This window comes from Gossypium hirsutum, chromosome A11, assembly GCF_007990345.1.
Source record: "Gossypium hirsutum isolate 1008001.06 chromosome A11, Gossypium_hirsutum_v2.1, whole genome shotgun sequence".
In the NCBI taxonomy this organism is placed as follows: Eukaryota; Viridiplantae; Streptophyta; class Magnoliopsida; order Malvales; family Malvaceae; genus Gossypium; species Gossypium hirsutum.
Window position 1 is genome coordinate 54146452 of NC_053434.1, and position 27487 is coordinate 54173938.

Consider the following 27487-nt stretch of genomic DNA (forward strand, 5'->3'; position numbering starts at 1 on the left):
ACATCTTTCGGCCCTATTTGGATAAGTTTATAGTGGTCTTTATCGACGATATACTGATTTACTCGCGTGATGAGAGTGAACATGCGAAGCATTTGTGGAATGTATTACAGGCCCTGAGAGACAAACAATTGTATGCCAAGTTTAGTAAGAGTGAATTCTGGCTCAGGGAGGTTGGATTTTTAGGACACATTGTGTCGGGTGACGGGACTAGAGTTGGCCCAAGCAAAATCTTAACGATTGTTGAATGGAAACCGCCGAAGACTGTGATGAAAGTCCCTTAGCTTTTTGGGTTCCGCCAGATATTATAGATGGTTTGTTCAAGGGTTCTCTATGATTGCTACCCCGATTAAAAGACTGCTGCAAAAAGATGTCAAGTTCGAATGGACAGAAAAGTGCCAACAAAGTTTCGAGCAATTAAAGGCTTTGTTGACCGAAGCCCCAGTGCTAGTGCAACAGGAGTCAAGTAAGGAATTTGTGATTTATAGCAAGGCCTCCTTGAATGGTTTGGGGTGTGTGCTCATACAAGAAGACAAGGTTATAGCCTATACCTCAAGATAGCTAAAGCCATATGAGAAAAATTACCCGATGCACGATCTAGAGTTGGCCGCCATCGTGTTCACATTAACGATTTGGAGAGACCATTTGTATGGCGAGAAATGTCGAATATTTACCAATCACAAAAGTCTCAAATATTTGATAACTTAAAAGGAGTTGAATCTGCGGCAACGAAGGTGGCTGGAGCTGATAAAGGATTACGAGTTGGTGATTAACTATCACTTGGGCAAAGTGAACGTTGTCGCCGATGCCCTGAGTAGAAAATCGTTATTTGCATTGAGAGCAATGGATGCCCAACTGGCTTTATTAGATGATGGTTTGGTCCTAGTAGAGTTGAGAGCTAGACCAACATTTCTATAAGAGATCCGTGAGGCTCAGAAAGATGATAAGGAGTTGCAAGCTAAGAAGACCCAGTGTGAGATGGAAAATGAATATGAGTTTCGTATTGGTGTTGATGGATGTTTAATGTTCAAAAATAAAATTTGTGTACCAAAAGGCGATGAGCTTATTCAAAAGATTCTGCGAGAGGCACATAATGGTTGTTTTTCCATTCACCCAGACAATGTAAGAATGTATAACGACCTGAAGAAAATGTATTGGTGGTCAGGGATGAAAAGAGATATTTCAGCGTTTGTTCCCAAGTGACTTGTGTGGCAACAACTGAAGGCTGAACACCAAGTAGCTTAGGATCTACTTTAGCCTATAACGATTCTAGAGTGGAAGTGGGATCAGATTACCATGGACTTTGTGATAGGTTTTCCGGTAACCTCGAAGAAAAAGGATACTGTTTGGGTGGTTGTGGATAGGCTAACAAAATCAGTACATTTTATACCAGTACGTACGGACTACTCCCTTGAGAGATTGGCTGAAATGTACGTTTCAGAGATTGTAAGAATACACAGGGTGCACTTGTTGATTGTTTCAGATAGGGACCTGAGATTTACCTTGAGGTTTTGGAAAAAGTTACAAGAGGCTTTGGGAACAAGGTTGACTTTTAGCATAGCTTTTCACCCTTAAACAGACGGCCAGTTGGAAAGAGTGATTTAGATTTTAGAAGACATGTTACGATGTTGTGTTCTTGAGTTTCAAGGCAATTGGGAAAGGTATTTGCCATTGGTTGAATTCACCTATAACAACAGTTATCAGAAAAGTTTGAAGATGGCGCCTTATGAGGCTTTGTATGGACGAAAGTGTTGAACACCCTTATATTGGATGGAACTCAGAGAGAGTCAGATTCATGGAGTCAATTTAATCAAAGAGACTGAAGAGAAAGTTAAAGTGATTCATGACTACTTAAAACCCGCTTCGGATAGATAGAAATCCTATACGAATTCAAAGCGTAAAGAGATCAAATTTTCAAGTGGATGATCGAGTGTTTTTGAAAGTATCCCCATGGAGGAAAGTCCTCAGATTTGGTAGAAGAGGCAAGTTGAGTCCTCGCTTTATAGGACCTTATGAGGTTATCGAGAGAGTAGGACCGGTTGCCTATCGTTTGGCTTGGCCACCAGAATTGGAAAAGATTCATGACGTGTTTCATGTATCCATGCTACATCGGTATAGATCAGACCATTCGCATGTGATTGCGCCAACCGAGGTTGAAATTTATCCAGACATGACTTATCGTGAAGAGCCAGTCAAGATTTTAGCTCGTGAAGTCAAATAGTTGAGGAATAAGAGCATTGCACTCGTGAAAGTTTTGTGGCACAGACATCGAGTCGAGGAAGCCACATGGGAACCCAAGGAGACCATGAGAGATCAGTACCCAAATTTGTTCGCCGGTAAGATTTTCGGGGATAAAAATCCCTAAGGGAGAGAAATGTAACAACCCGAGTTTGGGGCTAGTCAGAATAGTGGTCTCGGGACCACAAATCTAAAATTGAGTAAATTATTTTATTATTATTTTGGAGTCATTGCATGTTTATATTAGTGTATGGAAAATTTGGTGAGTTAATTTTGACGTTCGTGTGCTCAATTGTGAAAAAGGACTAAAACGAAAGTGCAAAAGTCCTAAATTGATAGCTAAAGGTGTCAAATAGCTAGAGAATAAATTTTGGGGGTCTTTAAAGGGCAATTAGACCCTTTTTTAAGAGCTTGGACGGACATGAGACAAGGAAGGATGAATGGTCAAAATGTTAGGTAAGTGATGTCATGTTATGTGATAAAATAATACCTAAGCGTAGCTACCATCTTTCTTTCATTCTTTCTTCATTCCCACTAAATTTTCAGCCATTGTTAAGGGTTTGAAAGCTTAAAAATTTCAGAAAAAATTAAGCCTTCACAAATCAAGAAATACTGAATCCGAACCTAGACCGGGATAAAGCCAAGCAAATCGATTAAATCGACTAGTCGCCACATTTTGTAATCCGAGGTAAGTTGTGTGTAAATAGTACAACTACAATATTAATATATGTGTTGAATTGTACTTGAACTTAATATAGCATGAATTGCTTGGTTGTGGAATTGAAAAAGCAAGACGATAATAGAGATAGTAGAGTTCTCGTTTGAACCTAGGAAATAAATCGGATATTCATGCCATAGCATATGGGCTATTGTGAGCTAGTGTAAGACATGTCTGGGACATGCATCGGCCTCATTGTGAGAGCCAGTGTAAGACCATGTCTGGGACATGGCATCAGCATTAAGACGAGTGCTAGTGTAAGGCATGTCTCGGACATGCATCGGCCTCGAGATGTAAGTCAGTGTAAGACAAGTCTGGGACATGCATTGGCTACGAGACGTGTCAGTATAAGACCATGTCTGGGACATGGTATCGGCACAGATATGCTAGAGCCTGTGTAAGACCATGCCTGGGACATGGCATCAGCATCTTACCCCATGTTTGAGGCTTAATGAATATCTGATAGTGTTTCAAATGGTTTAACGGTGAAAGTTACGATTTCAATTTAACTAAGAAAGTATAACCGTGTTGTGAATGACACAAGTACCTATATGGTATGTATGAAATGTGAGCTCAATATAAGCTATATGAGGTGTAATAAGTATTGATGAGTAAGTTTTGCTTATGCCACTTGTGTATTATGATACTTGTTGATAAATGGTAAAGATATGTGGTATATTTATTTATGTGCAACTTACTAAGCTTTATCCTTACTCCCTCTCCTTTTCCATTTTCTTATAGTGCCACCTATCTAGCCCAAGGACCAACGGAAGTCAGAGATATCGATCACACTATCAATCGAAGCTTTCGGTATAGTTTGATTTATATTTTTGAATATGGCATGTATAGGGGTTAGATTTACTATTTTTGTGTCACTAAGAACTGGCCAAATGTGTTGGCTTGGGTTGGAAACCCTTCATTTTGTATTAAGCCTCGAATGGTGGAAAATATTCATTTTGATTTATATGCAAAGATGTATTTTCATAGATGAATAAAATGCATTATTGGAATATTGTCTATTATGGCTGATTGGTTTAAATAAGTTATCCTTGTATTGGTTTCGTTGTCTTTGTGTAGGTTGTGTAAGTAAGGGTGACAAATAGGCTTGGTAAATAGCCTTATATTGTCTACATGGGTAGACACACGAGCGTGTGTCTAGGCCGTGTGTGACACACAACCAACCCCATGGGCGTGTTGTCCGGCCGTGTGTCCCCTACACGTAAATTTTGCAAGTCAGTATGCATGATACTAAACACACGGGCAGAGACACGGTCGTGTGTCTCAGCCGTGTGAAGGACATGGTCTAGCACACGGGAATGTGCCTTAGCCGTGTGACACTTAAGAAATGTTGACATCAGAAATAAAATGTCCAGGTATTTGCACACGAGCTAGGGCACAAGCGTGTCATAGCCGTGTGAAGGACACTGGCGTCTACTGAGCCGAGTGAAAACCCATGTAGGTGTGCATTTGGAATTAATTCCACACAGGTGTCGGATACAGGCGTGTCCCTGTATTGCCTAGGCCGTGTGAGCCATATGGGCCAACAACACGGCCATGTCAAATTGGTCACACGGGTGTGTTGCCCCTTACACACGGGCGTGTGCCCTTGTGTCTAGTGTCATTTTTCTATAGTTGACTAAAGAACCGGAGTTGTTTTCAAATGATTTCTGATGTGTATTTTGGGCCTCGTAGGCCCATATTAAGGACATGTTGATAAGCTTGAGAAAGTTTTAAATTTGTCTAAGTCTTAGACACTCGAAATTGGTCATAAGCACGAGTTTAAGTGAGGTAGAGCACCCAGAAATATGGGTAATGTTGATAAGCCTCCTCGCATGAGCGAATAGCATAGGCTCTGGCAGGTGCACGAACCTTGGATCTAACTACTGTATCTTTGGTCTCTCTCTAACTTCTACTCACATTACCCATATTTCTGGGTGCTCTACCTCAAGCTGTAGTGTTACCCGATCTCGTATCTGTACTGGATTTTCTTCAGCTAACTCTAGGCATACACGAATATAGTGATCCATCAATTAACATTTACAACAGGCTCGATCATGCAATCTACAACTGTCAGGATGTCGTTTACTGTAATGTTTACACTCGGTTTGATTTGATCTTACATTACCCACACTAGCTACTGATGTAGCTCTCGAGCTCACAGGTGGTCTATCTGATCCCGTCGAGAATAACCCACAGTTGCCTTAGAATGGCTAAAATCATCTCGGAACTTCTTTGGTGCCGTCTGAAATGACTTACTGAATAATCTCTTACGTGAATCTCTAGCTTCAAAATCAGCTTTTCTTTTCTATTTTCTAAGCTCTTCAGCTTTGCAGGCTCGCTCAACTAGTACTACGAACTCTTTTATCTCAAGTAAGGCAACTAGCAGTTTAATATCTTTGTTCAAACCATCTTCGAATCTTTTACACATGATAGCTTCAGTCGAAACACACTCACGGGCATATCGACTGAGTCTCACAAATTTTCGCTCAAGTTCTGTCACGGTCATCCAACCCTGTTTCAACTCCAAATATTCTTTGCGTTTCTAGTCGATAAATCTCTGGCTAATGTATTTCTTACGAAACTCAGTCTGAAAGAATTCCCAGGTCACTCGCTCTTTCGGAACCACCGATACTAGTGTATTCTACACGCTACGTTAGCCCTAGAATCAACTAAATCGTAGCTCTGATACCTATCGAATGTAACACCCATAATCCGTATGCGTCGCCAGATTAGGGTTACGAGGCCTTACTGATCAAACGCAACTCCAAACTGACAATTAAACAAATTATACTTCGTAAATCAATCACATGAAAACTCTCATCTTATTTAATATTTCAAATTATTAATCTGAAATACATATCATATACCGAGCATATATCAACCAACTCACTTATTATCGGAGTATCAAAATAATTTTATAGCTAATGCTTATGTATGCTTTAACAACAATTTCTGCACGCTCCATAGATTACCAACAATCAACTCATATAGTTATTTAATAACTATGGTATTCAAAATTATAACTATGAATCAAACAAGTTACCTTATTTAATTAATTAGTATCATTACACTCAAACAATTCATGTCATATCTATACAAATTAATAACCCAAATTCATAAGCAAAACCAACATTACCAAAGGTTATATATAAAACCTATTTCATTTCCTTATCTATATAGCTAACATAATTCATTTGTACATATTCGTAAGCTTACAAATAACTACTAATTTATATAGACATACACATATACATATCAACCATAATAAAAGCGCATATATATACATGTAAAAATATATAAGAACTCAACTAACATATCATGATCAAATACCAAAGCATACATATCCTTTAGTCATTAATCCAATCTCTTTATATAAATCTAGGTCCCAATATGCCCGACTTACCATAACAACATATCAGGTATCATTAATATAGTCCATAAGTGAACACCGAATTTACCCCATACATTTATCTTGATTTATATCTAGCTAATATATGATATATCTCAGCTCGATTAACAACCATTATAAACCATATGATCGAATACATAAAAAACTTCACAAACATCATATATCTTGGATACGCTCTCAATATAAGCTCAAACCAAGAGAAAATATACATCATAACCAATTCATTCTTACCACATCCGAAATCATCAACCAACCTCAATACATAAACACATATCACAAATCCTAATCATCCATGGCACATAGCATAATACCCAAAATGAACTTAAACCATAATTAAACCAAAACTGAACTCAAGCATAGAAGTTAAGCCATTTTCGCATGGCTCAAATTATACATAGACCAAAATACAACATTTCAAAACATAATCCAGCCTATACATACCATAGATTCGAAAGTTCACATATAAAGATACCGAAGACAATCGATAGTGTGATAGACATTGCTGACGATCCCCGAGCTCGTAACTCGACTCCAAAATCTATAAAATAGAGGCAAACACAAACACATACAATAATATTACATAGCTTAGAAAGTCATAAGTATATAAACAACCCAATGATATAATCAACTCAATTAAACTAAACCAAATTATATTATCATTACCACAATTAGTCTCAAACTTACAAATTTCATAAATAATACATTTTCACACACAAATGCTACCTTGGCCGAATGTTCATATAAATAAAATAACAAATTATCATTCAACTTTCAAAACCTAAATGTCATTATATAACCAAATATACATACACCTATATGCACAAGCTCAATAATCATAATATAACATCATGTACATATATTACTTATGAGGTCGAATATACATGGTCATATATATACATATTCAAGAATCAATTCCATAATTTTCATATCATTTTTCACAAAGCTGAATACACTTACCATGTTCACATACATTCTTCCTTTACTTCATACAAGACTTACAACAAATATCAAGTAACTTACTTACCTTATTTCAATTAGGAAATAAACTAATTCAACCTGATTATTTTAGCTCAATTTACACATTCGATCACACTTATCGTTGCCCGATGAACCATTCGGAATTGGATAGGACACTCGGATAATCACATATCGTAAATGCCAACGTCCCAGACGTGGTCTTACATGTAATCACATATCGATGCCACTGTCCCAGACAGGGTCTTACTCGCACACATATATTGATGCCATGGTCTTACTCGCACATCACATATCGAAATCCTATGACATGATAGATTATCCTAGCTATTCCTAAGGTTCATATGAGACTTTTGGACGTCGTATCTCAGTCAAATCGAGCTCACAAATATAGTTTCCAATCTTCTATACATTCGGCTATTATAAATATATGTTTACACATTTCATTCCAGCATATATACTTTGCATTTAATTAAAATTAACAACGTCTATTTGCTTATAAACTTACATTAGACGATGAAAAAAGAACGGGACAGCTAGTCGACAACTTTAGTTTCCCCCCGATCCAAATCTGATTTTCTATTTTCTTGATCTAAATTAATATAAACTAAACTTATTTAATCAAATGTTCAATCAAATTCATCCAAAAACACATAAATGGGTAAATTACTGCTTTACCCTGCCATTTTGCACCTTTTACAATTTAGTCTAAATTGCAAAAAACACAAAACATGCAAAATTTGCACACACCATGCTTAGGCCGAATACTTCTAGTGTTCATACAAGTCCACACATTTCATTTATTTTAGATTTTAGTCCCTCAATTTATTATTTTTTCAATTTAGTCCTAATTACTCAAAATCATCAAAAATTGCATTATAAAACATGTTAATCTATTACATATCTTTTATTTTCTACCATCAAACAACAAAAAATCATAAGCTCTCAAAAATGGCATAACTCAAAATATTCACCAAAATCAAAAATTCAAGTATGGGTCTTGTAGATAACTTAGCAATGATCCAAAAAACGTAAAAATTATAAAAAACCAAGCTAGAACTCCCCTTGAATCAAGCTATCAATAATGGCCGAATCTATGGAAGCTTTCTTTCTTTTTCTTTTATTTTTATTCGGTCATGAAAAAGTATGGACACTTATGGCTTTATTTTTTTATGTTTTATGATATATTATAACTTATATTAACTTAATGTTTAATTTACATGTTTAAGCGTAATAAATTTATTAGAAAACCATATAATATATGCCTAATACCGTCCATTCATTTAATCAATGGGTTAATTGCAACGTAAATCCTCCACATGAAAAGGACAACCACTATTCGACCCTTTTAAAACTAACCACCAAATTTTCATTTTACGCGATTAAATCCTTTTGTTTAATCGGAACTCAAACAATAAAATTAAAGCACGAAAATTTCACACAAAAAAAATTACAAATAATAAACACAGAAAATAATTTTAAAATATTTTTTTGACTCGAATTCCTGGTCCTGAGACCACCGTTCTGATTAGGGTCTAAATCGAGTTGTTACACATAATCAGGAAACACACTTTCGAGCTTTGTAATGGGAAGCTCACACAGAGTCATTTCGGGAAACTCATAAAGAGCCTATCGAGAAGCTTATCCGGACTATATATAACGGGTAGCTCATAAGAGCCATAATCAGAAAGTTCACAAATAATAATATTGGGAAGTTCTGGATAGCAAATATCGGGAAGTTCAAGCGACCACTATCGGGAAGCTCACAAAGAGCCAATTCAAGAGAAGCTCACGAAGAGCCTTTAATCGGGATGCTCATAACAGCTAAGGTGTGTCCACAACAAATGTAGAATCACAACCTATTGGGAAACTCTGAAGAGCTATAACGAGAAGCTCGCTGAACCATATAACAAGAAGCTCGAGAGGGCTAATAACAGGATGCTCTTTTGATCCATGGTGTGTCTGCAACGTATTCAAGACCACAACCAATTTGGGAAAACTTGTATCTATCGAATTTCACTTATTCAAACAGGAATTAAAAATCTCGGGTATATCAGATATATAATTATTTTCATTTATATAACAAATTCATAATGCACATATACAACATTCAATTCAAACAGAAGAATGTACACAATTTAGTTACACGAACTTGCCTCAATACTTGTTTGTATACAAAATCTACTAATCCAAAACTTTTTGTTTTCCTCGATCCAACTCGATATTAGGTCTTTCAAGATCTATATAAATAAATTTAACATCAATTTAATCCATTTCATACTCAATTTAATTCAATTTACATCCTAGGTAAAATTACTATTTTGCCCCTATACTTTTAACAAATGACTGTCTCATCCCTAGGCTCGAAAATTGAAATTCATGCAATTTAATCCTTATTCCGAGCCTAACTGAAATTTTCATATAACTTTTACAGCACATGTATTTCACAAAAATTTAGAATTTTTTTCATAACTTTTACATCTTTACAATTTAGTCCCTAAATCATATTTTCATCAAAATTCTCTTTGTAAAAGTTGTTTATCTAACAACAACCTTTCATTTTCTACCATAAATTTAAAATTTTCATCATATTCATCCGTGGAAAAATGTTTATACTTTGATAACTTTTCAAATTAATCCCCAAAATAGATAGATTAAACTATCTTGATCTCAAAAATATAAAAATTACAAAAAAAGGGACAAGAAAACATACCTAATTAAGCTTGATTAGATTCTTTTCTCTCTCCTAGGGTTTCCATGGAATTTTTTGGGGATGAAGATGATATAAAATGATACTATTTCTATTTAATTATTTATCATCCATTAAATTTTCCACTTTCTATTTTAGTCCTTGCCTTTTTCTAATTTTTCATGGATGATTCATCAAAAATATCTACTAAATTTTCTTTAATGGTCTAATTGCCATATAAGGACCTCAAGTTTTGAATTTCATAGTTATTTGATACTTATAGCTACTAGAATTAAAGTTTTGCATTTTATACAATTTGGTCCTTTCCCTAATTAAACACATAATCGATAAAATTTTCTTATCAGAATTTTCATATGACTTTCCTATCATAATGCAGACCATGAAATAATATTAAAATAAATTTTCTTTTTGGCTCAGATTTATGGTCTCAAAACCATTGTTCCAATTTCACTGAAAATGGGATGTTACAAAAATACTGAGGCAAAAGTTGCTGACAAAGAATCTATTGAGAACATTGTCAATGCTTCCGAGTATATGGATGCAACTAATGATAATCTGGAGCGAGATGGAGCTAGACAGGTGAGAGATACAGAGGAAACAAGTGAGGAGCACCACAATTCATTGGCTATAGCAGTTTATACCGGACCACTCAAGGTGGCCCCTCCTACACAAGAAGCAGTTGATGATGCTGAGGTAGCGTCAAAAATTTAAGAGCGATCCAAGGACTGTGCTAAGCCCAAAGAAAATAAGAGAAAGGACTCTAAAGATAAAAAGGTTAAGAAGGAGGGGAAAAAGAAAAGGAAGAAACATCATGCAGCTACATTGATGGCTGAGGAAAACTGAGTTCGTTTATTTTAAGTTTTAGTTACAGGATCCATGCATTGCATGTAGCTGTAATTTTCATTTTGTTAGTGCACATTGTCGTTGCATTTTTGTTGTCATCGCATTTTAATGTTCGTGTATTAGGGACATTGTAAAGTTTAAGTTTGGGGGAATTCATATGGGGTTTGGAAATTCACCCACATTTCATATTATTTTTTTAATATTAATGAAGCATTTAAGGTTTATTTTTGGTTTATGCACATGTGTTTGAAAATTTTTGTTACATTTGATGCTTAATTCTTGAATCATGTGAACTATCAATGAATAAGTCGGATAAATTTGACTAAATGTTGTATCTTCAATTCTTTGATGAATGATTTAGGTTGCATTAGTAATGGATGACTAGTAGCATTTCTTAAATCTTGAATGAATCTTCCTTTTACAGCTGCTTATATATATATAGTTATGAATAAGAGACACTTCAAAGTAGGTGTATTATGAAATGTTAAAGAGGGAACACTTCAATGCAAGCTTTAGAAAAATGAATCTGGCCAAAGGCTATCTCTGCACGAGTGTATGCCGGTGCAATTACGTACTCCTTGGGGGTTTGTTACACTCCATCATTGCTTCTCAGGAACAAGGGTACAACAATTCAATGATATCCCTTATTCACAAAAAAAAGACATATATTGTACAATAAATGTTGTATTGGTAGATAGAATTTAGGATTTGAAGCATGATGTTGGTTTTGTTGAAGATGTAATCTTATTCATTCATAGTTATGTATTCTTGATGCAATATTCTATCATTTGAATGTGAATCATTCATTGGGATTTTAGGTGATTCAAGTTGCTAGAATGATCATTTGCCTTAGTGAATTCTTGTGTAGCCTTGCTAGTTTCTGTTTTACTTAAGGACAAGTGAGAACTCAAGTTTTGGAGTGTGAGAGTACTAGAAAGAACATATGTTTTCTCCCTATTTATTGGTTAATTTGTTCCTATTTACTTATCTTTAGCACATATTTTAGTATTTTCAGTTTAGGAATTTGCATTTTATAACTAAGTGGATTTTAGTTTTTTTATCCTTAATTTTGTCATGTTTTGGTACTAATGACACTACATGAGTATTTTCAGATTGCGCCCAGAATTGTCGCCACACCTGCCAACTGTTCAGATAGGAAAAGAGATACGTGAGCTATCCAGTCTGATACAACTAACTTGTACATACAGAGTCAACATGATTCTGATGAAACGACACCTAGCCTATTTGGGGAAAAATATAAATATTCACAAGAGAAGAAGAAAGAGAGAGCTTTTTGGGTATATCATCTTCTTCAACCTATCCTTTGAAGCTTTCGAATATGGAGACTTAAACTCCGACGGGTGAACTGACATAAAAAGAATGCAGCTTACTCCTGACGAGGAGCCCTCAGAGTAACACAAGAGAGAATAGAGAGATTCAGGTCGAGTTGTCTAGGAATGGTGTTCCCCACTTTTTTCTTTTATTTTTCTTTTCTAAATGCTGGTGGTTACTTTCTATATCATGTTAGTATGGAAGTACACATGATTTTTAGGTTAAATTTTATTTTATTCAAGCTTGATTTTAATGTTTAATCTTTGGGTTCAAATGTTTTTAGCACGGAAGTGTTATTGCGGTCAGTGACACTGGAAGGTGTAGCGAAAGTTCAAGCTAACAAGCATGACAATGGAAGTTGCTTGAGGATTAGAGGAATTTAATCCACTTGTTCTTAATGGTGTTCCATAGCCATCATCGGATGCTATGGCTAATGTGCATGTTTAAGTCTTTGATTAAATAGAAAGTTAAGTTTGGTAAGATATTCATTGCAATTTATTGCATTGACAATCCCCTAACTTTTTATACCTTGTAAGCACTTAGCATTTTGTTGAATATTCACATTGGGGATCCCAGTTTACCATTATCATATTTTATCTTATTGTTTTCAAGTTATTACTTCGACAACTACTCTCACAATTTATCTCGTTTCCATCTATTTATTGCACTAACATTAATAAACAAAAGACAACCATCCTCGTAGGATCGATATCTGACAAACTCATATCTGTAAACTATACTTGCATCGATAGTGTATGCTTGCACATTATTGTTGTGATGTTAAACAGCTGACCACTCATGAATATATTGAAGGGTGGTGCCGGAGCAATCTCTGCCCGCTATTGTCTTTACATTGAAATATTTTTTTTTTACTAAACAAACATGAAAAGAAAAGAAAACTAAAAACTTTGTTTGAGGAATGGGATGATGGACTACTGCCCTAATTTGTGTATAGAAGCCTCTTATTTATAGGCTAAAAGATGTACACTTTATGCTCAATTTTTCCATGATACTTTGGGTGAAAGTAAGAAATAAAATAAATGAAAAACTGTCAAAATACGATTGTTGACATCATTGTGACCCACGTTTAGGCTATGGCTCAACATAGGGCTGTTGTTGCTTAACACAAGGTGCGTGTCATGCCACAGACATTTCGTGTCACGCCATGACAATTTTTTATGGCTTTGGACGCTTTCTTTTCTTTTCTTTTCTTTCATGGTGACTGCCCATAAACGTGTTATCATCTGTAGTTAAATATCACACCCAAAAATCTATTAAATTAATTTGGCAATGTCCACAAGCGTATGGGTCAATTTGTAATATAGTTCAATTACAACGAAACACTTGGAAGTATTCGAGGATCGTACCCAAGGGATTACAGGTTGGAGAAACTAAATTAAATTAATTATAGAAAATAATTACTAATCTAATCAACTCATAAATTAATAGTGTTAATCCAAATAAAAATTATTTTAACTAAACAAATTAAATTAACTAACCTAAAATTAACCTAATGGACTTTCCTATTCCTACTGTCAACAATGCGTGCCTTTATCCTATGATTGATTAAATCCCTAATTAATAAACATAAGATTAACTAATTTTTGAAATTGGGTTTTACTACGAATTAGCAATTAATTAACTAGTATTACCTCTCGACCTCTACTAATTAATTAATCAACGAATACTCGCTTATCTCCTGACCACACTTTCTCCACTAGGATAACTACGATTTACTCAGTTCAACTTATCTTCCGATCTCGTCTCCCTTATGATAACTTCCTAGGATTGTCAAGCTTAGGATTTAGGAATGTGTAATCTATACCAACTAACCCTATTATGAACCCTTATTCTTTTGTTAATTAATTGAATTGACTAATTACTCAATTAGTTCAATAAATAGATCATGCAAGATATGAATAAAGCACAAGATTTATTCTAATATTTATACAAACATTAGTTTATCAGGCTAATGACATATAAATAAAAGAACAAAATAGAATAGTAGAGAGAATGCTCATGAATATATATATTGAAGCACGAATTTGGAGCAATCTCCATTCGATATTGTCTTTACATCAAAATAGAAAATTTTTGACTAAAACATAGAAGAAAAGAAAACTAAAAATTGTGTTTGATGAATGGGTTGATGGATTCCTCCTTATTTGTGTACAAAAGCCTCTGATTTATAAGCTAAAACACGTGCACTTTATGCCCGATATGCCCCCAATACTTTGGGTGCAAGAATGAAATCTTTGAGAATCTTACACAATATGGTTTCTGACGTCATCTTTTCTATTAGCTGAAGTTCAAACTTATGGCTCAAAAAAGGTTGATCTGGCTCAACACAGGGCTATTGTGGCTCAAGACAAGGCTGCGTGTTGCAACATAGACATTGCGTGTCACACCACGCAAGGCATTCTGTAGCTTTGGACATTTTTCTCATGTTTTCACGACTTAGGAAGCTTGTGCATCACTCATCCTAAGTTCCTACGTCAATTGGGCTTAAAATTAAGCCTCTTGTACACTTAAATACATAAATTCACCTTATCTAGGGCCCATGTCAGCCTAAGAGGTATCAACATTCAAAAATGTGTTAAAAACACTTGTTTTTATTAACTTTTAATCCTAAGTACTAAATACTGAAAACATAATATAACATATTAAATTGCCTAGAAAACAAGCTCTTTAAGTGTTGAAATAGACCAAAATTACTACATTTGATTGCAAGTTAATATTCTAGAAAACATGAAAGATTTTTAATGTCCAATGTCAATCTTAAATGATTAAAATGTCATGAAAAATACATGTGACATTCATTTCCTAAACTATATGGCATGCTTATCATACATATGTATGAACATACTTTTCATTCTATTTAAATATCTCACGCTGTCATATAAAAGTATAAAATTAAATGACTTTGACCAGCCAAAGTTTTCATGATTTCATCCTAGAAAAATAGATAATAAAATAATTACATTATTTAACCCAATGCATTCTTTTGGTCTTCTGGGTGAAAACCAAATATCTTGGTTTAGGGTTTTCCAAAAACTTGAAACTTTGAAAAAACACCAAAGAGGTCTACTGTCAAACTGCCATCACCATCACGTGTTACTATTTCCATCACCATCACCATCAACCACTGCCATCAGTCGTGCAACCACCGACAGTCAGCCCACTATTACTTTTTTGTTGGTTGGCTAGATAGTTTTGCATCGCTTTGATCAGTTTTGGATATGTCTCAGTTATTCGAGATTCACCTTTAAAATTTGGGTACAAAAAATTTTAAGTTCATTTTCAATTCACAAGAATTATTCTAAATAAAAAAATATTTAAAGCTTATGAGGAGATGATAGTCTAGAATCTAATTGCATATCCCAAAAAATTAATAAAACCTAAATTTACACTCAACCAAATTTTTAGGAATCACAACTTTGGAAAAATTACTTCATCATATATATAATAAAATAATTAAAATATATGTATTCACATAAATAACATAAAACATACATATAATTACAAGAATGTCACATCTTGTCAAAACTAACCAAACATGAAGAAGAGAGAAAAATCGGTATCAATTTATGCTATAACCATAACACAATCTGGCTTTGATACCAATTGTTGGAAAATTTGGTTAGAAAAAGGTTTTTAGTTACAGCGAAAGTTTACAATTTTTAAAATTCAAGTTGATTTATGATTTTTATACCAACAAACCTTTTCTCAAAAAGTATATGTGCTTTGAATAAGAAAAATTTAAATCATTCTTGACTTTCAACCAAGCAACCTTGTCCGCTATACTTATACCCTAAATTGCGTCGAGTGTGGCATTGAGCAGCATGAACCAAACACAAAACATGAAACGATTTAATTACTTTTAGTAGGAAAACAATTCTCTTAATAGAAATCAATATAAATTGTAATTCCCAAAAAATAGAATTTATTCTTACAAAATAAAATCTCACTACTGTTAGCTCAATTAATCAATCTGAATCACCAAAATAGGGTGAACTGGCTTTTAAAATTTTGTGGAAGCTTGAAGAAAAGATAAATCAAATGAATACAATGATTTAGAGTGGTTCGGCCCCAATTGCCTACTCCACTACTAACGATTTCCCAAATTCACTAATTTGATTAACCTTTGATGACAACATTTAACCTTACAACTCCCTTAAGGTTTCTACCCAAACCTTAAGATGTAACCTTCTCAAAGAGTGAAACAAATAAGTAAACTAAGAGTTAATCCTTACAAGATTGGATTCTTTACCAATTGAGAACAAATGAAACAAAAAAAAACACTTGATTTGAATGAATAATGATTAAAACTCAAAAGTGTGAACAACAAAAGTATGAAAATTTAAGCACAAAGGTTGTTTGATTGAAATTTAAGTTTGGATAATCTCTCTTGTTGTTATAGAACCTTTTGAAAATGGTATTAATACTCCCAAATTGATTTCCAGCTGTTGTTGTTGTTGGAGTATTGAATAGAGTCATTGGGGATGAAAATACCAATGCATTAATGTCACTTGTAACAACAGGTATTGATACTTTTTCTATAGGCATCGATACTATTAGCATTTAATGCATAATTTAGTAATCATTGGATCCATCAATATCGATACCAAGGGTATTTTATCAATACCAAATAGAAGGTATCGATGTTGGATCAATACTTGATAAATACTTTAAAGGTATGTAGTACTCCTTACTCTGTTAGGAAGACATGGTGTATATCAATCAACTAAACGAACCACTGATAAACCGTAATTTATACATATTTCTATCCCATGCTTAGCACATTTTATGGATGATTTTTCCTTAAAATTGGTGAATTCGATGCTCCTAATGCCTTAATTCCATGTTTTATACTTAGGTGAGCATAGGAGAGTGAAAGGAACGAGAACCGTTCCAAAAATGGAGAAAATGGGCCAACGAACGAAATCAACACGACCTGGACTTCCTCACACGGGCAGACCACACGGCCATGTCAATTTGGAAGAATCAAAGCATGACTCATACGGGGGGACCACACGCCCGTACCTATTTAACAGGCTTGACCACGGCCTGAAGTAATCGTACACGAGTGTGTCCCTATCGAGCCCAAGTTGAGTCGAATTTAGAAAAGGCTAATTTTGAGGTTTATTAGGCATTCTAAAGCCTATAAATACACCCTACATGAAGAGGAAAAGGGGGACACAGTGGAGGAAGCAGGGAACTACTCAAGGAAAGCCGATTAATCCATCTTTGAAGCCAGATTATCATCAAGACTGAAGATCTCGCCTCAATTCCCCTTCAGGAGTTTTGGGATTTTCTTTATGTTTTGTATTCATTATTCGTATCAGATGTTTACCCTTTTAGTTATGAACTAAAACCCCTAAATACCTAAGGGGAATGAAACCTAAGACAGATCTTGTTATTATTATCTAAATTGTATGATAAATATTTGACTTGTTCTTAATAATGTGTTCTTAATTCTTGTTTTGATATTCCAAGATATTGATTCAAGTTAAGCTCTTATTCAGAGGAGGAATAGACCTTGTCTAAGAGTACATTTGACATAATTTAGCAGATTTGATTGTGCGCCTAGAGATAGGGTGACAAGATTTTGTCAAATTAGGGTGAAACCTAATAAGGGGATCCATAGATCGAGTTAATGCAACCCTAAGGAGTTAATTAGAAAGAGATTTCAATTATTCAACCTAGGGTTAGACGTTTTTAGTCTCGAGAGAGATAATAATATAACTTAGGGATTTCTACGGATCAAGTCAAATGAATAAATCATCCGATTCAGTGTCAAATAACAAGTGAAGTCTAGGTGGATTTTTCCTTAGGTATTGTCTTAATTCAATCGTTTTTTCCAAAAGTAATTCCCCAATTATATTTTTTATGAATTCTTAGTTTAGTTAATTAGTTAGTTAAAACAAACCTTATTATTCTTAGGCTAGATAATAAAAAGACAGTCATTACTAGTAGTTTTAGTTCCTTTGGGTTCGATAATCTGGTCTTTCTAAAGCTATACTACTGTTCGATAGGTACACTTTTTGGCACCGTTGTCAGGGAACTAAGATATTAGGAACACACACTTTTTTTTACTTTAGCCATTTACTTTTACTGCAATTTAAATTTTATTCTAATTTTTATTACTAATTCTTCTTTTTCCCTTTTTCTGGCAGGTTCTTAAAGTTTATGACTTGAAGAAACCCGTCAGGACCATTACTTTTTGACAATGAGATCGATCGCATAGCTCACAAAAACCAAAGAGAAATAAAGCGAAGCTTAAGATACACAACGGACGGGCAAGATGACGATACTTCAACCACAACCGAGGAGATGGCTAAAAATCAAGAAAATCCGCTACCTCTTATGATTGCTGTTAATCAGAGTCCTGCTCCATGCACTATGTATGATTATGCTAAACCTTCTTTAACAGGAACTGAATCCAGCATAGTTAGACCGGCTGTTGCTTCAAATAATTTTGAACTAAAACCTAACACAATTCAAATGATACAGCAATTTGTTTAGTTTGATGGTTTGCAGGACGTAGATCCCAATGCTTACTTAGCAAACTTTTTAGAACTATGTGATACATTTAAAATTAATGGCATTTTTGATGATGCCATTCGCCTTCGGCTATTTCCCTTTTCATTGAGAAACAAAGCTAAACAGTGGTTGAACTCGTTACCACAAGGGTCAATCACTACTTGGGAACAAATGACTGAAAAGTTTCTATTAAAATACTTTTCCCCGGCTAAAACGGCTAAATTATGTAATGATATCTCTTCTTTTGTGCAGATGGATTTAGAGACACTCTACGATGCATGGGAGAGATACAAAGACCTTTTGTGAAGATGCCCTCATCATGGGTTACCACTCTAGCTACAGGTTCAAACCTTTCATAATGGCCTGAATCCTTCAACTCGAAAAATGGTTGACGTAGCTGCTGGTGGAACCATCAATAATAAAACACTTGAAGATGATTATGAGTTTATAGAGGAGATGTCACTGAATAACTATCAATGGCAAGTCATGAGGACAAAGCCAACGAAAATAGCCGGTGTTTATAACGTCGATTCGGTCACCATGCTCTCTAATCAGGTAGAACTCTTAAATAAAAAAATTGATGATTTTCTTAGTTCTTCACAGGTTCACCCAGTAATGCAGTGCGAAGCAAGTAGGGGTGGATCAAGCAGTTCAGAATACCAACCTTATGGCCACAACATGGACAATGAGCAGTTAAATTACATGGCTAATAATCTTCGATCTCAAAATAATCCTTATAGTAACACTTACAATGCAGGTTGGAAGAACCACCCAAATTTCTCATGGGGAGGCCAAGGAAATTAGTGACCACCTCTAGGCTACCAACAACCACCCTACCAGCAAGAAAAAAAGCCGAACCTTGAGGACATGCTAACCAAATTCATCTCGGTGTCAGAGACTCATTTTCAGAATAACGAGACGGCACTCAAAAATTGAAAAGCATCAATCCAAGGGCTCGAAACTCAGATTGGACAGCTCGCCAAGTTGATTTCTGAATGACCACAAGGTAGCTTGCCAAGCAACATAGAATCTAACCTAATGGAGCAACTCAACGCGATTACTAGTCAAGATGAGGAAGGGTTAGTCACAACTGAACCAGAACCAAGGCAAGAAACTGAGATAAACAAAGGTAAAGGTGAGGTAAATCACAACGAACAAAAATCGGTAAGTCCAGAATATAAACCTCGTGTGCCATACCCCAATGTGACAAGGAAAGACCGCTCAAATGAACAATTTGGTAAATTCCTTAAACTTTAAAAGAAACTACATATTAACTTACCGTTTATTGAAGCACTTTCACAGATGTCAAACGCAGTCAAATTTTTAAAGGAGCTTCCAGCAAATAAACGAAATTTAGATGAAAGGTTACATGTGGAGCTAAACACAGTTTGCTCAGCTATTCTACAGAATAAGCTACCCAAAAAATTGGCAAATCCAGGGAGTTTTACAATTCCTTGCTTAATTGGTAGTTTAGATGTTAATAATGCATAAGCTAATTTAGGGGCTAGTATTAACGTCATGCCTTACAAAATGTTTAAACAACTAGGTCTTGGGAAACCCAAACAGACTAGGATGAGCATTCAATTAGCAGATAAAACTATAAGATTTCCTAGGGGTATTATTGAAGATGTGCAAGTTAAAATCGATAAATTTATATTTCTCGTTGACTTCATTGTTCTAAACATAGTGGAGGATAGCAACACTCCTTTGATTTTAGGAAGACCCTTTTTAGCAACTGCTAGAACGATTATTGATGTGGGCATAGGTGAGCTGACACTTTATGTGGGAGAGGAAACAATCACCCTTCAAGCTCGCAATTCCGGCAACACATCAAAAATTGAAGATGATTGTCTAAACCATTCTACTAAAACTGACAATATGGTGCACCCTACTTTGCAGGAAATGAGTTTGAAAGAAGTACATGAGCCATTTTTAAGCAATAGTAGAGGACCTATTCATGAAGAATGAAGGCTACAAATCAAGGAGCTAGATGACTGGTGGACACATAAACCGAGAACACACGATAAACCAAAACTACGCTAGAACAACCTTAATACCTTTCCAAATCAACTTACGGTTGGAGATAAAGTTTTATTAGATGCCTCAGATCCTCACATTGTCACTACCAAACTAAATGAAGAAATCCCTCTTACGGTACTTAGCATTTTCCCATTCGGTACAGCCGAGGTAAGTCATCCCAAGTTTGGCACTTTTAAGGTAAACAATACCTGCCTAAAACCTTATTTTGATGAGATTCATAGAAGGAATAAGGAGTATAAACTCCTCAAACCACCATGACCGTTCAATGGAGAGGAAAGTCTAGCTTAGACTTTAAATAAGTGCTTCTCAGGAGGCAACCCGAGCACTAACAATATTACTTTCTTTAAATTTTAGTTTTTAAAATCTAACATACTAACCAAATCATTGAACATAGGCTTTCCAAAACCACACGGCTTGGCACACGGGGGTGCCTTATGCCGTGTCTACACCACGGGTAATGACACGGCTGTGCGATACGGCCGTGTGCAAATAGGGCAAAAGTTTTTTTTCCAACCAAGGGCTGCGATAAGTTGCCACGACCGTGTGACATGACCGTGGGCAAAACTGTAAAAAAAACAAGGGCGTGTGACACGCCCGTGCCCCACACCCATGGTCGACACTGTCAAAATAACACAGGCGTGCGCATGGGTACACGAGCATGGGAGAAGTGAGCCACATTGCACACGGTCGTGCAACACAATCAGGCTACCACACAGCCTAAACACACAGCCGTGTCCTCCGGCCGTGTGACGATCTCTCAATTCTCGACAAACATGGGCTGGACACATACCACACGGGAGAGGGACATGGCCATGCCACTTTTAAAATTAGATTATCTCTTTTATTTTATTTTCTTTTACCTTTGTTTTTACTCTAATTTATTTGAAGTCTCATTTGTTTTTAAACACGACTTATCTTTATGATTACTATTAAATTATTCCCTCAATTCTCCTTTTATCCTTTAGAATCATGCTTGCCCTCCAGCTTTATTTCCAAACCTCGCTCTCGCTAATCCAGGAATGTCATCCATTTTTAACTCAGGAAGTGTCACTTCTCTCCCTATCTTATGAACTTATATTTATATTGGTCAATATATCTATATTTGTCCATTCAGGACAATGTACATCTTAAGTGTGGGAGGGTAATGAATTCCAATTAGTCTATAATGTTTATTGATATATCTTGAATAAAAACATAGGCAATTCTGCATTGATTGTTTAAACTTCAAGACATTAGGGAATCAAGCATGACAAGTTGATTTTTGAAGAATTAAAAACTTTTAGGTTATTTTCCCCAAGTTTAGGTATTATTTTGAGTTAGAATTCACAAGTTTAAATTGAGTTAGAATTCACAAGTTTAAACATAAAAAAGCCATAATTTTTGTGAGATCTTGAGCCTTTAGAGCATCTATTATTTCTTTCATGCTCACTTTCATTATGAGTGCGTCAGTATTGAATTGTTATTCTAGAACTTGCTTGATTATGCATGTCAAGACCACACTATTTGATTTGATATGTCAAAATGATAAAGGCACTTAGGTTTAACCCACTCACACCATAAAAGCCTACCTTTACAATTAACCCTTAGTGAACACCCTTGAGTCTAACAACTCATTCATTAATTTACCCTCAATATTAACCCATAACTCATTATTGTCGAAATCCCCTAAATTAATTTGATCCCTATTTTTGTCGAGATTTGAGTTGGAATAGTTGCTTAGCTATGTTTTATTCTATTTTGTAATTTAACTTGTTCTTAAAAAAAACATGTGTACTTATTAGTAGTAGTAATGTGTACTTATTAGTAGTAGTAATCTTCTAAGCTAAAGTAGTTAAATTTCATATTCTGAGAAAAAGCTCTGTTGTACGCAATTGATGACTAGTCATTTTTCTAGTTAGACAATTTTTCAATTCAATCTCGATTCTAACCCTTTCTTTCAGTTTGTGACCACACCCTCTAACCAAAGCCAAGTTACAACCCTCTAAAGACCTTTTGATTGATGTTTCATCTCAATTTATAGTGGTGGAGATTTGATTTTCATGCAAGTCTATGGTAATGACTTTTCATTATTGACTATTGAATGCTTCATTTATTGTCTTTAAACACCTTGAGTGATTTGAGTGAATCTTTAGTAAGAATGTGAAACTCTGTGATATTTTGAATCAAAGGTAATTACTTAGATGAGGGGAGACACGTATGTTTTCATGATAAAATGCTCAACTTGGAACGTTTGAAACCTTGATCTTCTTTCAGTTGAATTTTCAATGAATGATTACCTATGGATTATTTTAAGATATTATCGATAGAAATTATAAGTTGAGAAGAATTTATTTTGATTATAAGCTGAGGATTTTGCTTGAAGACAAGAAAATGCTTAAGTGTAGGGGTATTTAGTAAACCGTAATTTATACATATTTCTATCCCATGCTTAGCACATTTTACGGATGATTTTTCCTTAAATTTGGTGAATTCGATGCTCCAATGCCTTAATTTCATGTTTTATACTTAGGTGAGTATAGGAGAGTGAAAAGAACGAGAAATGGGCCAAAAATGGAGAAAATGGGCCAACGTACGAAATCAACACGGCCTAGACTTCTTCACACGGGCAGACCACACGGCCGTGTCAATTTGGCAGAATCGAAGCACGACACACAAGGGTGGACCACACGCCCGTGCCTATTTAATAGGCTTGACCACGGCCTGAAGTAATCGCACACGGGCGTGTCACACGGGCATGTCCCTGTCGAGCCCAAGTTGAACCCAATTCGGAAAAGGCTAATTTTGAAGGTTCTTAGACATTCTAAAGCCTATAAATACACCCTAGAGGAGGAGGAAAGGGTGGACATAGAGGATGAAGCAGGGAATTGCTCAAGGAAAGTCGATTGATCCATCTTAGAAGTCAGATTCATCATCAAGACTGAAGATCTACCCTCAATTTCCCTTCAGGAGTTTTGGGTTTTTCTTTATGTTTTGTACTTATTATTCTTCTGAGATTTTTTCCTTTTTAGTTATGAACTAAAACCCCTAAATACCTAAGGGGATTGAAACCTAAGACAGATCTTGTTATTATTATCTGAATTGTATGATAAATATTTGACTTGTTCTTAATTATGTGTTCTTAATTCTTGTTTTGATATTCCAGGATATTGATTCAAGTTAAGCTCTTATTCAGAGAAGGAATAGACCCTGTCTAAGAGTACATTTTTCATAATTAAGCGGATTTGATTGCGCGCCTAGATATAGGGTGACAAGATTTTGCCGAATTAGGGTGAAACCTAATAAGGGGATCCATAAATCGAGTTAATGCAACCCTAGAGAGTTAATTAGAAAGAGATTTCAATTATTCAACCTAGGGTTAGACGTTGTTAGTCTCGAGAGAGATAATAATATAACTTAGGGATTTCTACGGATCAAGTCAAATGAATAAATCGTCCGATTCAGAGTCAAATAACAAGTGAAGTCTAGGTGGATTTTTCCTTAGGTATTGTCTTAATTCAATCGTTTTCCAAAAGTAATTCCCCAATTGTATTTTCTGTGAATTCTTAGTTTAGTTAATTAGTTAGTTAAAACAAACCTCATTATTCTTAGGCTAGATAATAAAAAGACAGTCATTACTAGTAGTTTTAGTTCCTTTGGGTTCGATAATCCGGTCTTGCTAAAGCTATACTACTTTTCGATAGGTACACTTGCCTTCATCGTGATAATAGTTAGTTTCAAGAATGATTCATTATAAATATTTAAAACATGTCACAAATATCACGTATCAACCGCCCAACAGATCGAGGCGTTACTAATAGACTCAAATCCTTTCGCTTAATTTAAATATTTGAGAAACCAGTTGTAAGGGTCCATCTTTGAGTTAAAGGTCATTATTTTTGGTTCATTTAATAACGTATCCTTAAAGAAAAAAATACGCACTAATAAAGACAATCTTTAAAACATGTGCTACCATGTATAGTGAATACACTTAATAAAAAGGCAAGTTTGTAAATTGTGAATCAATTGAGTTTGGTGTACACGAGAATAATAAGAGGAAAATCCACTTTAAGAAGAATACTATACGGCTATGAGGTAAAAGCAAAAGCTAAGAACAAACACATATAAATACGCCATCTGCAAACTAGCCATACATGATAAAAGAAATAGGTAAGTGGCTCACTCGTAGGCGTAGCTCTGGCATAGTCCTCTTCTATTGATGTTTTTCTACTACTCAAAATCCTAAGAAATAATAGTAATAGAGTAACTTCAATTGAACTTTGTAGGTTCTAAATGGACACAAAATGGTTATCAAGTTACTGATGGTAACCCAAAAATGAAGACAACATTGAGACTCAATCATATAGACATATTATACCAAGTTTCCATTACAGTACCCCTGGCGAGTACATACCGCCAACTTATACATACTTTCCTCAATCACATATGTTTACCTATGACCCAGCCTTGTGCCAGACTTGGACCCATATTTCAAAAACCAGAATTGCGTATAAGTTATAATCATTTCAGTCTTCATATTCCATGTTAAATTGAATACGTGTTCTCCCGTAAGGTCGAGCCGTGATCTGCCAATTTGGTTCTTAATAAAGCTGCACTATCGGAGGCATCACAAATAATGATTCTTTCCAGATTTTCACATGTCACTGATAATCTGGTACTAGGCTCACACACAAGATAGGTATTTTTACCTCAACCATGGCCATGCTCACACATACATCACTGACTTACTACACACTTGTTAATACAAGACACATTGACCCATCTTAAGTAGGGAAAACTTAAATTTCACACCCCACATATCATAGAAATTTCATAACTCAAAGGAAACAAGAAGGAACTCAATAAGAACTTTAGGATAGTATCTACTCTATTGGTTATTTACATCGATTGTTCAGACCTACCCTAGCTCCTTGAGCTAAATAAGAAACAATCATAATTGTCATACCATTTATCTACTGAAATTTTGATTATGCATGCACTAATGCAAAGACATAAATTCCCACAAAATCATCCTAAGGGTTTTCCAAAAATTACCAATCAGCCAGTACTTATCAATGGTGTTTGACAAACTTCTAGAAACTTTCCTCATCAATTCTAGTAAAGATAACTAAAAATTTTAATGATGTATAGAAGAAATCAAGAAACAAAGGTGAAGCATGCTAGCTATAGACATCCTTATATAGCATAGACAACGAAAAATAAGCTTAGTGGGAAGGTCAGACATCCCACTTTCACCCTTGAAAACTGAGGCTAAACTTGCCTAACAAGATTCCAAGTCTAATCTTTTTACCAAACGTAACTACTACCACTAATTAGAGTGGTAAAACATTGCTTGTACATGAACGATCAATCACAATCTAGTAACATCTGTGACTGTATCTACTTTCCCAGAGATTAATCAATAACTACTCGCGATCTTTCAATAGCTCAAGTCTTTAACACTCTCTTAACTTCAGATCTTTCTATGACATTAGATACTTTAATTCTTGAAATCAGGGAACATGTGACATTAACCGTATGAAAACATGAACCATCACTTACATTCTAGTAATAAAACACATTCCAATACGTTCAATAGTACACGACTAAAAAATCATGAATTCATTACTCAATTCAAACTGAACTCAGAACCAGAGCTTCGGTTAATAGTATCTTCAACTGTTTTCAACTTTGCTAACATGCACAGACCATCCAAATTTTCATAAATGTGATAACTATATCATTCAAAACAGCTTTAACTCATAATAAAATCATCAGATTCGAACAAATCTAATAGGTATATTTCGAGATCATACTTTTTAGAATATCAATCCTTCATTCAAACTGTCCATTGATATACTCATGAATGCACAAAATTTATTACCATAACTGAGGATGCTTTAACTACATGTAACTTAAATCACATTTCAACTGACTTTGATAAAAACAACCAAGTCGATTTCGATTATCAAATAATAACATAACAAAATGTTCCTTTCTTCATGTTGTTAGGACAATTCAAACATGCAATCTTTCATAGTTCTTTCAACATGCCAGTCATAGATATTTACTAACTATATTAACTCAGATGAAACATAACATCCTGCTTGAACTCACTGATAATAATCAAAATTACCCAAGGAAAGAAAATCAGTATATAATTTGATCTTGACTGTCATAACCCACACTTTTGCCGATATCGACTTCAAAGATAAGCCATAATTGATAAATTAAACAATAAGGATGATAAGAAAACCAAGATAATGAAATCTGAGATACAAGACCATACTGACTGTCCAAGAATACTACTCATATGAAATAATAGAGATCCTGACGATTCCTCAAAGAAAACCAAAAGGAAAAGAAACATTTTTCATAAATTCGTCAACTCTTTATCTCTGACATAACGGAATAGGATACCAAAAGAAGATAGAAGAATACCAATCATAAGTTAATCGGACCAACAATGCTTTCATTAGAAAAGAAGAAACCACAGATACCTCTAAGAATGTAAGAATACATAGAATACCCAAAAGAGATAGTCATAAATTACTCAATTGTAGCTGTCATACTCAAATATCTTTACAATTCAAACATCATTCCTCAGACTAATTCTGTCATTATTAATCCCATAATATTTCATTCATTAACATAAATCAATTCAGAAGAATTCCCAGTAAGTACAGTCTTTAGACATCATACCTGA

The 27487-nt window shown here is 34.9% G+C and overlaps 1 non-coding gene across 1 annotated transcript; it reads right to left on the reverse strand.

Annotated features, from left to right (window-relative positions):
• Positions 1 to 18984: 18984 nt before the first annotated feature.
• On the reverse strand, positions 18985 to 19091 carry LOC121210607 (small nucleolar RNA R71). The gene has a single exon (XR_005905721.1). It is a non-coding gene; the product is annotated as a small nucleolar RNA R71 (small nucleolar RNA).
• Between the last annotated feature and the right edge of the window lie 8396 nt (positions 19092 to 27487).